The 16,225-nt window shown below is 38.7% G+C and overlaps 1 long non-coding RNA gene across 1 annotated transcript; it reads left to right on the plus strand.

Annotated features, from left to right (window-relative positions):
- The first annotated feature begins 328 nt into the window (after positions 1–328).
- On the plus strand, positions 329–3,512 carry LOC122741482. The gene is made up of 3 exons (XR_006354846.1): positions 329–459; positions 551–682; positions 3,378–3,512. It is a non-coding gene; the product is annotated as an uncharacterized LOC122741482 (long non-coding RNA).
- Positions 3,513–16,225: the final 12,713 nt, after the last annotated feature.

Raw genomic sequence — 16,225 nt, forward strand, 5'->3', positions numbered from 1 at the left:
TGACTCCTCTTTCTTTGTATTCTGCCATAAAACTGATGACTGGAGGGTTATAATTTGTTCAGCTTTGGTGCCTGAAAACATCTACTCCTTCTGCTTTCTTCAGATGGTCTTTGTTCTATTGTAGCTTTCAATGTCTTATCTTAAATAGTTTGAATAGGTGTGGTACCTTTACTTCTTTCAGTAGCATCTGACATTATAAATATTATATAAGTTTAATTAATGACTTCTCCTCTCTTCCATGCACAGCAAGCGAGCCCAGTTTGTGTTAGCCCTTAAAATTCAAGTGTAAAGCAAATCATTTCCCCTTATTTTTTTTGCTGATCTCTGCACAGAAAAAGGACCTGCTTAGAAGAGATAGACACCCCCCTGGAGTGTCTACAATGCTATATATGGATCATTCTATTTGTATACAGTCATTTCCCTCTAATTGGAAAATTTGAATCTGACTCTGAACACCAGGTAAGAGTTGAACATGGGATATAATTGCACACCAGTGGAATAAAATTGTGATGACAATATAATGCCTCTTTTCATCTGTGTAATTATTTAGCACTCACTAATGATAATGACAATGCAGAGGTTTCTTTCTGAAGCTCCTGCCTGCCACGAGGAGTCTTGAAGATGTGCAGAGAGAAGGGGGAAAGATTCCCAAAGCATTGTGAGACATCGGATTAGACGACAGGTAGGACCCCAAGGCAAAGGTTGAGATCTAAGACAAGGACTGATGGGACCTTAGAATGAATTCAATCCAATCCCTCCATTTTGCAGATGTAGAAACTGAGGCTCAGAGATGGAGTGACTTGCCTAGGGTCACATGGCTAGCAGGGAGGAAAAAAAAAAAGGACTTGAACCAAGGGGCAGGGCCAAGCAATTCAAGTGTGATCCTGGCCCGCAGCATACAGGAGTCCATGGAATAGTCCATGGAACAGATTGTGGTCCCTTAAGCATTTCCTAAGGCCAAGAATACATAGAAAAAGTGGATATCATATATAGATCTATACATCAACAGCTTATTCATGGCTGATCTTTTTAAGCAACAGTATAGAGCAGAGATGTTACTCATAACCTCTGACTATAAACAGCCTACTAACCTCACACATGAGGTTGAACTAAATTAAAATATAACTGGCAAATGACTAGCAGAATAAAAACAAGTGACATTGATATAGTTAATGTGTAGTTTTCTAAGTCAATATATGGCCTCCAGGGATCCATTTTTATTTGGGTTTGACACCACTATTGTAGAGTAGTGAGAACTCTAGACAGGGAGTCAGAAGTTCTGGGTTCTAGCCCTGATTCTGCCACTAGCTTTGTATGAGACCTTGGACAAGTCATTTTTCTTTTTGAGTCACAAATACTTATCTGTAAAGGAAAACATTGGATTACATGGTTTCTAAGGTCCCTTTAAGCTCTGGCAGTTTCTTAGCTTAAGATTCTGTATTAGTAGATGGTCAATTGGGTAAATTTGTTTAGATCCAAAGTCATGTCCTGAATTACCAGCAGAGTCTGGACAACAGTCAGATCTCCTGACTGCCAGGCCTTTGCTTTTTCCTCCTGACCCACAATGCAGTCTGACATGAGAGACTGAATGCTATACTTAGATGTGGGTTCAACTCTCACCTCAGATACTTAATAGCTGTGTGACCGTGGGCAAATTGCTTCTTCAAACCTCAATTTCTTCATCTTTAAAAAGAGGATAATGATAGCACCTCACTTGGAAGCTCATTGTGAGGATCAGTGTATATAATGCTATAAAGTATATAAAGAAATATATATCTCCACATACATATATATACATACATATATGTACACATATCTTAAAATTAAAGCACATATGAATATGTTAAAGTATATAAAATGCATGTATATTATGTATTAAAGAGATATATACATGTATAAAATGTACACATCTCTATATATCTAAAGAGATACATAATATCTATATATATCAGAGATGTACATTATATAAAAACATATTTGATACATGTATGTTACATACATTGTATATAATAAATTAGATATTTATGTACATCAAAAACATACATTTAATAAAATATATACATATGTGTACAAATCTCTTCCCCATTTAAATAATCTTATTTCTCCCTACTGTAAATATCTCTTTAATATGTATCTAATCTTAATATCAAATACATATCTAATACATCTTTTTAATACATCTCTTTATACATATCCATGAGATATATGTATATATCTCTTCAATACACATCTTTATGCACATACAGACATGCATAGCACTTTGAAAAGGCTTGTATAAATGTGAGTGTTATTATCCAATGCAGATGTCATCCTGTGGCAGGAGGAAGAGAAAGGGGAGAAAGTGAGGGGTTTGCCTGGTGCCCAGCTGTTAAGCTATCTAGTTGTGTATTATCCATGATTTTCTACTAACCCCCTGTCCTCCCTGTACATTAATCAGGGCAATAGAGAGGTGGCCACGTCCGTATAAGCCACAGCGGGTCTCGGGTGGAAGCCAGTGCTAGTTTAGATTGGTACAACAGAAAGGGATGTGAGGGGTATAGTCATGTGACCTTGGCCAGGGTGAATTCAATGCATTTCCCCTTATCGTAATGAATGTGAGGGGGAGGCTTTGAATGGTCCTTGGCTCCAAGGGGGAGGGGGAGTCTATCTGTATTCATTATTAGCTATTACTCCTGTAAGGGGCTGAGGTGGGGTGAACAAGAGAATTAAATTAATTCCCTTTGAAAGCTGTGCCAGGCAAAGTAAGAGATAGAACAGCCACATTATGTGTTTAAAATACCTCCAGGGCTCAGTTTATGGATGCATTTATATTTATATATTTATTTGAATGTTTATGACTTTCTCTTTATCATTTTCACTTTGGCATCTCTGGGCTCATTATGGTTTTATGGCCTCTTCTTCACAATTGGTGGCTGCACACCCCTGCATGTGATTCTAGGCAGGGCAGGAGGTGATCCAGAGAGAAAAATGAGCAAGATATATACTTGGTTAGGGATGAAGAAGAGGTGAATGAAGCCTGGGAGATGCCAAGCATTCCATTGTGTCCTAGAATCTCAGAGCCCAAGTGGGATTTAGAGATCATCCATTATCCAACTTCCTCATTTTTTTTTTAAGTGAGGCAATTGGGGTTAAGTGACTTGCCCAGGGTCACACAGCTAGTAAGTGTTATGTGTCTGAGGCCGGATTTGAACTCAGGTACTCCTGAATCCAGGGCCGGTGCTTTATCCACTACGCCACCTAGCCGCCCCCAACTTCCTCATTTTACAAGTAAAGTGACAAGTCCAAAGTCACACAGATAGCCAACTGCAAAACTGGACCTAGAAGCTCTTTCTATAGTCCTCTTTTTACCATGTCAATTGCTTCCCTTTTCTTTTCAGATAGACTGTCTAAGGAGACATCCCCCAGTCTCAGCAACCTGATTAGCCCCGAAACCCTAGTATGGCCTGGGTATCCTGTTCCTCTCTCCAGAGGTGTCAGACGTTCAATCTTCACATGTGAACCACAACACTCTCAGAGCAGCCTCAATCAAATGAAAATGTAATTGGGAAATATTTAACAAAATAAATAAATGTATAATAAAACACAGGTAATGTTAATATGTGCTTTTCTAAGTCAATATGCTCCTGTAGGGATCCTTACGTATCATCTAGTGGGCCCTGTTTCTATTTGAGTTTGACACCACTGATCTATAATTCCCCCACTCCCACCCTATTTTTAAACCTTCCATTAAAAAACAAAACAAAACAAAATGGAAAAGCATCTCAATGCTCCAATGGAAGCCAAGAAAGGAAATACAGTGGGTTCTGAAAGCTTGATTCTAGTTTTTCATCAGCTATGGGTTGTGAGAAATTTAGTGAGTCACTTTCTAGTTCTGAATCTTAGATTTCCCAACTGTAAAATTGGACAATTGTGATACAACTTTTTCATCTCTATGTTATCTGGCGTGGTTGAAAATTATCCTGGCTAACCTAATATTCTTTTTTTTGGCGGGGGGGTAGGGCAATGGGGTTTAAGTGACTTGCCCATGATCACACAGCTAGTAAGTGTCAAGTGTCTGAAGCCAGATTTGAACTTAGGTCCTCCTGAATCCAGGGCTGGTGCTTTATCCACTGTGCCAACTAGATGCCCCCAACCTAATATTCTTTTTAAAAGGAAGTTACTGGGTAGCTACCTGTGTGACCCTGGGCAAATCACTTAACCCTCATTGCCCTGCCCCCCCAAATTAAAGTAAAATAAATGTTTTAAAAAAGCAAGTTACCATAGATGCCCTATTTGAAACACCATTTTTCAAAGAATTAGAATAATATAGTGTTATACACAATTTATAGTAAACAGTTTAGTTCTGATGATTTGGAAAGCAGTTAGTGACCGATTAGGGCATCAGTATCATTATGATGAGCATAAATGATCAAGTTGGACTGACACTCTTTTGTAATTTGATTGTGAAAGTACCTTACTGTTAGAAGTCCAGTTTATATACAAAAGGCCAGAGAGAGAGAGTATTTTACATATATCACAGGTCCATGGAATCTGAAGTCATTAGAGTTCTTAGAGGTCAGACAATAACACCTTCATTTTGTCGATCAAAAAACCAGAAGCTCAGAGAAGTGACTTGCATGGATTCCCTTCACCCCTATACCTCAGATCTAGCTGTAATGTCAGTAGAATGATTTCTCTAACAAGCATATATACCCAGTAATGGCTCCCATTTATTAATAGCTGATGTGCAAGTTGCTGCTGTCCTCCGAGACCTCACCTTGGGAGACCAAGCAGGTGTGTTCCACTGATGCTGCTCTTGCTCAAAAATTGTTTCTGGAAACTAATTCTAGGGTCACTTTGCTAGTCACAGAGAATCAGCCTCATTATTTTATAGTCACCCCCAACTTTCTGATCCAAAATGGTGGGGCCTAGCTTGACTGTTCTCCTTACTCACCAGATTTGGGCCCTGGGGACTTTGGATTGCTTTCAAAGACAAAGTCACCTTCAAAAGAATGCGCCCTGGGCACTGAAGACAATTCTGAAAGAGCCTCTATAAATATGCTTTGATCCAGGGCATCTTGGCACAGAGATGTGTGTCTTCTCTGCCTGCTCTCCTCCTTACCAAGGAGACAGCACTCATTTGGAAATGTAAATGCTGGTATATCCTGGTTAAAAACAAAGGCACCTAACTTTACCATCATACACAGTAGATGTGGGTAAGTTTATATCCAGATATCTGCATGGCAGGCAAGAGTAGTTGACTGAAGAGAGAACTGATGTCTCTCAAATTCAAATCCTGACCATATATATACACACACACACACACACACACAAGATAGGAATAGAAATATAGATATATAGTGGCTTTGTTATTCTGGGCAAGTCAGTCATCCTCACCTTACCTGTAAGGTACAGGCAATGTACATAAATAGGGCTCCTCATTGGGAGTTCCTAGTACTGATAAAATCATGGGTCCAGTCAAAATAGGAATAGTAATCACTAGTAATAGTAATGGTAATAAAAACAGTAGCAGCTAGCTGGTACAGTGGAGAGAATGCTAGCCCTGGAGTCAGGAATACTTGAGTTCAAATCCTGCCTCAAACAGTATGACCCTGGGCAAGACACTTAACCCTGTGTGCCTTAGTTCTTCATCCGTACAATGAACTGGAGAAGGAAATGTCAAACCACTCCAGTATCTTTGCCTAGAAAATCCCAAATTGGGGTCATGAAGAGTTGGACACAAATGAAATGACTCAACAACAACAACAACAACAAGAAAAACAATAAATAAAGATAACAAGAAGTCCTGAATGATTTCAATGGGTCTGCAGAAGATGGGCTTATAGTACAAAGCTTTTATTCAATTACAAAAAGCAGTTATTTTTTTCCACTCATGCAATAATCCACTAATACTAAATATATAAAAAGATATAGCAGGATAGCATCATTGTTTCTGTCTGAACTCATCAGAAAAGATGAGAACATGAAAATGATGATGAATAACCAATAATAATAAAGCCCAACTTGTCATCTGTGCCTTGGGGGTGGTACAAGGAGAAGGAAAAGAAAGGGAATGCCAGCCAGGACGGCTGATGGGGTACAGTAGGGGTTGTATTCCCTGAGACATTATAGTAGCTGTGAAGGCCTGGCAGGAATTCGGAAATGCTGCCAACTGGATTCTGGCAATACCACTGATTGGGTTAGCACCCCAGCTCCTAAGAATGACACAATATGGCATAGGGTTTCAGGCTTCCTACTCAGAATCAGCAAGATGAGTGGTTTGACAGTAGAGTAAGTAGCACCCCCTATATATTCTGGTTCCACAAGAAAGCAAGATATATCATAACCAGGGGGGTGCTGGTAAATGTTTAACAACCCACTCTATGAAAAAAACTGTACACATGACACAATTTTGAATTTATATTTTTAGCATTTTCCCATCACTTTCTCAAGTCTAGACAATCAGCAAAACAATAAACCAAGTTGTAATTTATACCATTTGCTGATTTCTGAGGCATAAATGCTTACACAAAAAATTTAACAACCAGCTTTTCTAAGGTGGGACAAGTTAGCTCTAGTGTACCACTGCATCATCATAAATAAGAAATACCAAATATTCTATCTACTGGAAATCTTTCCTTCCTTCCTTCCTTCCTTCCTTCCTTCCTTCCTTCCTTCCTTCCTTCCTTCCTTCCTTCCTTCCTTCCTTCCTTCCTTCCTTCCTTCCTTCCTTCCTTCCTTCCTTCCTTCCTTCCTTCCTTCCGTCCTTCCTTCCTTCCTTCTGTCCTTCTGTCCTTCTGTCCTTCCGTCCTTCCTTCACAATGAGGGTTAAGTGATTCACCCAGGGTCACACAGCTAGTAAGTGTCAAGTGTCTGAGTCCAAATTTGACCTCAGGCTCTCTTGAATCCAGGGCTGGTGCTTTATCCACTGTGCCACCTAGCTGCCCCTTAGATATGAATACTTTCACTATGGACTAGTACTTTATCATAATAGAATTGGAAACAGACTTCACTGGTTATAGGCAAAAGCTTCTTACTGCTTTTTATCAGTGGTACTCTCAGCTTCAAGTCATACAGACACATTGCTGACCAGTGAAGGGCAATCATAAAAATGAACTTCATCCCTAAACTGAGATTAGGTGAAATAGATGAAATGGAAGAGCTAAGGATAGAGCACTGGGCCTGAAGTCAAGAAGATTCATCTTATCTTTGTGAGTTCAAATCTGGCATTAGACACCAGCTGTGTGACTCTGGGCAAGTCACTTAATCCTGTTTGCCTCAGTTGCTTCATCTATAAAATGATAGAGAATGAAATGGCAAATCACTCCAGTATCTTTGCCAAGAGAATGCCAAAAGGGGTTACAAAGAATGGGACATGACTGAAAAATGATTGAGAAACAACCAAGATTGGTCAGTCAGTCAACAAGCATTTATTAAATGCTTACTATGTGTCAGGCACTCTGTTAAGTTCCAGAGATATAAAGAAAGACACAACCATAATCTCTGCTCTCAAGTAGCCTGCATTCTAAGGCCGGGGGGAGACCACACAAATAATTATGTACAACAAGAATTACGCAGTAAAAATGGGAAGAAATCTCACAGGTAAAAGGCACTGGGAGAGGGTGGGATGAGGGGCTGGCAGGGATTCTAGGAAAAATATTGCATGTCCGAAGCTAAAGAGGTAGGTTAATGTCCTTAGGAGGGAAAAACATAGAACATTCATGACTCTGAGTCTTGTTTGCACTTCTATGGTCCAAGTTCATTCCTTGTGGTTTATTTGTCTTTAGATTATTTTTATCCAGCCATAACCAATCTTTTGACCTCCTGTTTCTCATCTTCAGCTACCCATTGAACATCTCAAACTTGAGGTCTCATAGACATCTCATTTTCAACAAGTCCAAAATGAAACTCATTATATTTCCCCCACCCTTCCTAACTTCCCTATTGCTGTTTAGGGCACCACCATTCTCTTAGTCAGCCAGACTTGAAATCTGTGTGTTAAATTTAACTCCTCGCTACTCATATCCAATTTGTTGCCAAGTCCCACAACATCTCTTGTATATGACTCCTTCTCTCTTTTGACATCACCACCACCCTAATACAGGCCCCCATTGCCTCATGCCTGGAATATTGCAATACTTTTCTGGTTAGTTTCTCTACCTTATGTCTCCCTCACACCAGTCCATCATTGTAATATCTGATCATGTCTCCCCCCCATTCAACAAACACCAGTGGTTTCCTATTACCTCCAGGATCAAAAGTAAAAATCTTCTATTTGGCTTTTAAAGTATTTCATAACATGGTGCCTTCCTATCTTTCCAATCTTCTTATAGTTCTTTGCATGCGATCCAGTGACATGGGCTTCCTTGCTGTTCCTCACACAAGACATTCTATCTCTCCATTGCAGGCATTTTCCCTGGATGAAAATCACCATGCCTGAAATTCTCTCCTCCTGCATCTCTACCTTCTGGCTTCCTTGGCTTTCAGGTCTCAGCTAAAATTCTACCTCCTGCAAGGAGCCTTTCCTGATCTCCCTTAATGCTAGTGCCTTCCCTTTTAGAGGTATCCTGTATATACCTCCTCCAGGTGGAGGTAATGATTTTGTGTGTGCGTGTGTAGATAGATCTACACACACACACACACACACACACACACACACACACACACACACATCATTAGCTTGAGCTCCCACTGGCTGAGTTTCCTCCACTGTTAGGGGAGACTACAACTCGTGCCCAGTTCCATTTTGCTATTTAACATCAGGTAGCTTTTGCAAAAAGATATTTACTTCAAAGATATAGCAAGAACAAATATACAGACCACTTCCCTCCATGACACTTAAGACATATACTTTTTCCTATACCATCTTGGTCTCTAGGGAAGTAGGCTTGAAACTTAGCTCCATTCCCACATATCATTGGCCCCACTAAGCTCATGCTTAGATACAACATGACTGCCAATGAGCCCATGTCTCAGCTACTGCTAGGCCAGTGTCTTTTTGGATGTTGATGCTGGGCTGGCTGTGAAACCTTACCTAGACTCTGAATCCCATATTCCTATGACTGGCTCCCCAAGCTTTTGAAACTCCCACCGTCACCATAGTCTTTTATGAGATGCTGCAAACTAAGGCATTAATGAATTAAACCAAAAGAAAATGAAGGAAGAGAAGATAGCTGAAGTTGATAGGTCCTTCTGCATACTTCTGCAGCCAATCAAGAACCCTCCTCTTTAGCAGGTCTTTCATCCAGAGCAAGTTACAGAATTATTCCACATCTTTCCAAGTGACTTTCCCACTTTCTCCACATGGAGAGAGGAGTAAGCCAGACTTCCCTCCCCTACCCCATTATATCTGCTATAACTATCATGAATGAATACATTCTCCCATATCATTTAATGGGAAGTGTAAGAAAATTGCAGGACTGGTACACAGTAGTATGTGTTCCAGGTACTACAGGAGGAAAAGTGCAACTATGCAAGCATTCCCTTAAAGAATGTGTGTGTGCGGGGGGGGGGGGGGGGGGGGGGGGGGGGGTCAAATATGGTGAAAGTAACGCAAGAATGCAATTGAAGATCTTTGAAAAGCCATTGGAAGATTATATCAACATCTAGTTGGTATCCCCAAAAGAAAATTGGAATGTCAAGCAACCCATTTAAGGACAGCAAAAACAAAGCATGTGGAAAGAAGACAAAAAAGCAAAGCCCATTAGAAATTCTAGATTGCCTTTATCATCCATTGAAGGCACAAATGAAAAGGTTAAGGTGATACAAGAAGTCTAAGAGGGACAAAGAACAAAATAAATTATTCAGCATCAGTTAAAAAAATTTACTACATATGTTTGAGAAATAATATAATCAGAGATGAAGAAAGAACCTCCTGCAAAGGAGGAAGATGTGGAAAATTTCTTGACTACATGGTTTCCAAGAAGTCCAACACAAAACCACAGTTGGCTCAAATGAGAAACAGAAAGTTTACAGACTATTAACATGATAAATGACAGAAAAGTTTTGTCAAGGGAAATGACTGAAACTCTAGCTTCTCTGAAGAATTGGAAAGGGCATTCCCCAATTGATAAATGGTCAATGATTGCCTATAGGCATTTTTCAAAGGAAGAAAAACAAGCTATCACATAAAAATGCTCTGAATCACTAATAGAGAAATGCCAGTTAAAGCAACTCCTAGATTCTACTTCAGAGTCATATGATTGTGAAAATTGGCAAAAAAAAAAAAAAGAAAATGATGAATTCTGGAGGGGCTGTGGGAAAAGCAGTACATCAGTGCACTATTGGTGGGGCTGTGAATTAGGCTAGCAATTCTGGAAAGCATTTTTAAGCAAAGCCCCCAAAGCCACTGGACTCAGCAATACCATTACTTAGGCCCTATGCCCCAAAGAAATTAAGAAAAGAGGAAAAGGCCTCATATTTATAATGAATATTAAACAGCTATTAATTAATTAAATAACCAAACAATTCCAACAAGTTAATTAAATCAAAGTGAATGGTTAATTAATTAAATAATTAATGAATATTAAATGGTGTGTGTGGTAGCAAAGAATTGGAATCTAAGTCATCAACTCAGTTGTCAACTCGGGAACGGCTGAACAAATTATGGTGTGTAAATGTAATGGGAATCTATGAGAAATGATGAAAAAGGTGGCCTTAGAGAAACCTGGGAAAACTTGAATTCAGTGATTTAGAGGGAAGTGAGAAGAACAGGGAGAATAATTCTTTACAATATAAAGTAAATACAAAATAGAACAATTTTGGAAGAACTCCATTTGTTCTTGGACACACATATTCCTGAGAATGACTGATGGAGTATGCTACTCATCTCTTGTCGGAGAGGTGATGGACTTAGGGATGAAGATTAATATATATATATATATATATATATATATATAATTTTTGGATATGGCCAGTGAAGGATTTTTTTTTGCTTGAATATGCATGTTTGTAATGAGTTAGTTTTTTTTCCCTTTTTTCTTTTAACTTATTTAATTGAAAATTAAATTAATAAACTAAAAAAAGCAAAATATACATAATAGAGATTTGCAGTTGCATGTACAATACTCTTTTTTCCATCCTACTATTTATAGGGAAATGTCCATTTTACTTGCTGTTTGTTAAGTTTGGAAGAAATAAAATTTAAAAATAAAGGAAACAAACAAACCTGGAAAGCACTGGGACCAGTGAAAATCTATAATTGTTAGTTCAAATGCTTCACAGTGGTACATGGATTACTGGAAAGTCAATTTATCACTTTCCTTTAAGACACAAGATTGATCCTAAATGTAAAGCATGTAAAGCAAAGGCATTGCATTTTTTTTTTTTTGGTGATGCAATTGGGGTTGAGTGATTTGCCCAGGGTCACAGAGCTAGTAAGTGTTAAGTGTCTGAGGCTGGATTTGAACTCAGGTCCTCCTGACTCCAGGGCTGGTGCTCTATCCATTGTGCCACCTAGCTGCCCCTGCATATCTATTAATCAAATTATGAAAACAGTGACCACTCCAACTATACATCAATTATGTGTGTGTATTTTATAAAAATAATTTTTTCAGTTGTTTCACTAGAAAACATTTACTACATACATTTTAGTACCTGCACACTGTGGTATATGCACCTTTGAACATCTATAAACACTTTTAAGAAAACAATATAATGGATGAGGAGTGAATATGATGTGCCAGAATTGTCAATCAGTCAATAAACATGGCAATTTGACCTACTATGTGCCAGACATTATGGTATACACTGTGATTCAAAGAAAGGCACTAGACAGTCCATGCTTTCAAGGAACTCAGTCTGATGGGGATTCACTATGTAAATAACTATGTACAAGCAAGGGGGATGCACTAGAATTAAAGTAGATCAAGAAAAACTTCCTGTAGAAGGTAGTTTTACTGGGACTTAACAGAAGCCAGGGAAGCCATGATGCAGATATGAGGAGGGAGAAGATACCAGGAATGGGGGATAGTTAGTGAAGATGCCAAGTCAGGGGATGGAGTTTTGTTCAAAAAACAATAAAGGAAGGACATTAGTTTCACTGGATTACAGGGTTTCTGGAAGTGGGATGAGGTATAAGGAGGGGAAGAGGGTATGAAGAACAATAATGAGTAACTTAATATCAATTTAGTAATTATTGAACAGGCTGTCCTAGAGTATCAGAACATTTACATTGTCTTTTTTGAGCATCACAAAGTCTTTGATTCAGTTCTGCACTCATGGATTAATCATATACTGCATGTTTATCTGTCCATATCCATGCATGTATCTATAGCTATAGAAAATCTATCTAGGCATATTGAGAACTTTAATATACTTGAGACATACGTGGAATACTTCTTGATTTAAAACACGCTGCCCACACAGTGACGCCAAGAACAAATGATATAAAAGATGGCATTTTCCAGGGAAATAGTTTCAGCTCATTGTGGTTCTTTCTAGTTTTATATCACTGTCTTTTCTATTGAATATCTATCTGGACTCTGAATTACAGAGGGAGCTGAACTAAGACATTAATCACTTGATGTCCATGGATGATGCTGAGCTACATGGCTTTACCAAGAAGCAAATTAACCAGCTCTTTCATTTTGTGGAATAATTTGGCATTGATGATGGCTAAATTGTTTTGTTTGTTTGTTTGGTTTTGGTTTTTTTGGGTTTTTTGCAGGGCAATGGGGGTTAAGAGACTTGTGCAGGGTCACATAGCTAGTATGTGTCAAGTGTCTGAAGCTAATGATGGCTAAATTCTTTTTTTTTTTTAAAGTGAGGCAATTGGGGTTAAGTGACTTGCTCAGGGTCACACAGCTAGTAAGTGTTAAGAGTCCGAGGCCGGATTTGAACTCAGGTACTTCTGACTCCAGGGCCGGTGCTCTATCCACCTAGCTGTCCTAATGGCTAAATTCTTAACACAAACTAAAGAGAAGCTTCATTCATGAATCTAGAGGTCACACTGAACCAGTGGATGAAGGTAATTCCTACATATACCTTGGTTTCCTCCAGGCAAGACACTTCAAGTATAAAGATATAAAAAGGGGGCAGCTAGGTGGCACAGTAGATAAAGCACTGGCCCTGGATTCAGGAGGACCTGAGGATCCTCAAACACTTGACACACTTACTAGATGTGTGACCCTGGGCAAGTCACTTAACCCTCATTGCCCCACAAAAAAAAAGATATAAAAAAGAAGGATTTGGCTCATAAACGCATTAAGAGATTATTAGCATCTTGAACTCTAAGATGAATGGAAAGAACAGATTTAAAGCAATGAACACTTAACCATTACCAGTTTTAGTGTATACTTCCAGAACTACAAAATCAAGAACAATAGATTTATAAAGTATTCCAACAAAACCTATACAATATTAGTGAGACATAAAATCTATTATCTTGAGGTAGCTCTAGAAAGATGAACAATTCCTTTCCTAAAAGGAGGAAAACAAATGATAAAAATTCTTAGAGTATGAGGTAAATAGGTAAAAAACCTAGAGAGAAAAAATTGCAACAGGCAAATATCACTTGACCTAGCATCAGTAAAAGCTGCTAATTGATCTATACCATTGAATTTGTTTTGTGTAACAGAAAGTGGTTTACCTTTTGAAGGAGCTTATGGAATGGCTAAAATCCAAGAATGGAATCATGGGATGACATCGGTATGAACTCAGTCCACAATACGCTGACAAAGAAGCTCTGAACAAATGCCTGAGCTGTGTATTTGTTTGTGGAAACAGAGGGGTTTATGATGGTAATTCAAGATCAGGTCACTGCACCAGAAATTACAGAGGGGTTATCCTTAAAGAGTCCAGACTTAAAGATCAAGTAGATTATTGAAGGCAAGTGTAGAAACTGCAACATATCCCTACATGTTGTAAAAACTTAGCACCTACAGAATACCTGGCAAGATTTGACCTAGTAGCTCGAATTAGAATTCTGCATCAGAGGCTATGTTTCATGGATTGATAGATGCCAAATTACCATTCTATAAATAGAGACCTTAGAATATCCTAGAGAAGTCAACCAATGAATTATATCGTGGAATTGGACCATTATCACAGACTGAATTGCTGCCCACAGTCATCCAGGAATAAAACTGATCCATAAACACTTAAGAACATTTTAAATAAATGTTACCATGCTTTCAAATATTTGTAATCTCCAAGCATCTTGGGTGTGTGTGTGTGTGTGGGAATATTTTCAAAATATAGAAACATAGGGAAGAAATCAAAATCACATGGTAAGAGGATGCTAGGTGGTGCCATAGTACATAGAGTATTGGGCCTGGAGTCAGGAAGACTCATCTTCCTGAGTTCAAATCCAGCCTCAGACACTTACTAATTTCTGTGACCCTGGACAAGTCACTTAACTGTTTGCTTCAGTTTCCTCATCTATAAAATGAGCTGGAGAAGGAAATGACAAACCACTCCAGTATCTCTGCCAAGAAAACCCCAAATGGAGTCAAGAAGAGTTCCACAGGACTGAAAAAACGACCCAACAATAACCAGGATAGAGTGCATGTAATCCCTGCTGTTCTATCTGCTCCTGGAATTGTACCAAGGATGCTTTCAATAAGCCTTTCAATGAGGTGTTGAGGTGTTGAGGTATCTTCATACTTTTATTCATCTACAAAAAAGCAGTTATTTAACCCAATTGCATGATTGTTTGTAGTACATTAAATATTATAAAAACAATAACAGAATGGTGACATGTTCCAGGACAGTTTTTGTCTGAACCTTGTAGAAGAAGATGAAACAAAGGTAATGTTGATAATGATAATAATACTAACACTGACATAGTGCTTTAAGATTTTCAAAATGCTTTGCACACATCAGAATGGAAGCTTCTTGAGGCAGACATTTTGGTTTTGGTTTTGTCTTTTTTCTTTATTATTTTAAAATAATTTTTTATAAAAATTATTTATTTAGAATTTTATTTTCCCAGATTACAAATTACAAATACAAATTTTGACATAATTTAAAAAAAAAACAACTTTGTGTTCCAAATTCTTTTCTTCCCTCCCTCTTGCCCTCCCCCGGAACTAATTTATTCTCTTTTTTTTTTTTTCAGGGCTATGAGGGTTAAGTGACTTGCCCAGGGTCATACAGCTAGTAAGTGTCAAGTGTCTGAGGTCGAATTTGAACTCAGGCACTCCTGAATCCAGGGCCGGTACTTTATCCACTGCACCACCTAGCTGCCCTTTGTTTTTGTCTTTTTATCCCCATGCTTAGCTTAATAAATGCCTGTTTAATTGAATTACAGTGATTTGACATCCTTATAACAGTCCTATGAACTGATATAGATTTGGAAATTCCTATTCCATGCAGAATATCTAAAACACATAATTTGATTAAATTAACCAGGGAGAGGATTTTGAGAAGGGAAAGAAAAGGGGTTAAGGACCAAATCTTGCAGGGAAACATTGACTTAAGCTGCTTAGGAAGAAGATGGGGAGCTAGAAAAGGAGATTCAGAAAAGTCTGAGTGGAAGAAGAACCAGAAATGGGGGTGGGTGGGGTATCTCAGAAGTTTAAGCAAGGAAGAATGTTTCTAGAAGAAGAAAGTGTCCAAGTGCTGTCTGTGGACGTCATTTCATAGACTAGACTTTAGCTCCTCAAGCACTGGGACCCTGTTTTATACATTTCTGTCATCCCCTTTCCCACCCTCACCCTCCTCCCCTATTCTCACTTACATTACTTTGTATATCCATCAACATTTGCTGAATAAATACATTTGAGGCGACTCTTGTATGAGCTTCCTCCTCTCAAATATCTACTGGTTTTCATTTCACCATTTGAATGTTATCCCTTAAGGTCCTGGTATCCTCTTAGTTTTTACGTGCCCTTGGCCAAATAATCGCTTGTCAGGATGTTGAAGGTAGGGGTTGGACACGATGACCTCTGGGGTTTCTTTTAACTATAATATTCTATTAAGACAGAAATGCCCATGGGAGGCATTAGGTCTTGTTAGCTAAATAGCTAATTATCAGCTCCTGTGGGGATTTGTTGACAGTCAGCTAATGAGAGTTTTTACTTGGATAGAGGTAGTGGGAATCGGGCAAAGAAACAAATGTGAGTCATCGGGGGAACAGGCCATGGCCCGGGTGTTTGAGGAAGGAAAGATGCCAGGACAAAAGAGAAAAGTCCTGATGTGGAAGAGGAGGAACTAAAGAAAAACGGCACCAACTTCATAATTTGTTGCAATTCAGTACTGGGAAGAGGGACAGGCAGTTGCTTCCAAGTCAAGATTTCTCCCTCTG

The sequence above is a fragment of the Dromiciops gliroides genome, chromosome 1 (assembly GCF_019393635.1).
Source record: "Dromiciops gliroides isolate mDroGli1 chromosome 1, mDroGli1.pri, whole genome shotgun sequence".
In the NCBI taxonomy this organism is placed as follows: Eukaryota; Metazoa; Chordata; class Mammalia; order Microbiotheria; family Microbiotheriidae; genus Dromiciops; species Dromiciops gliroides.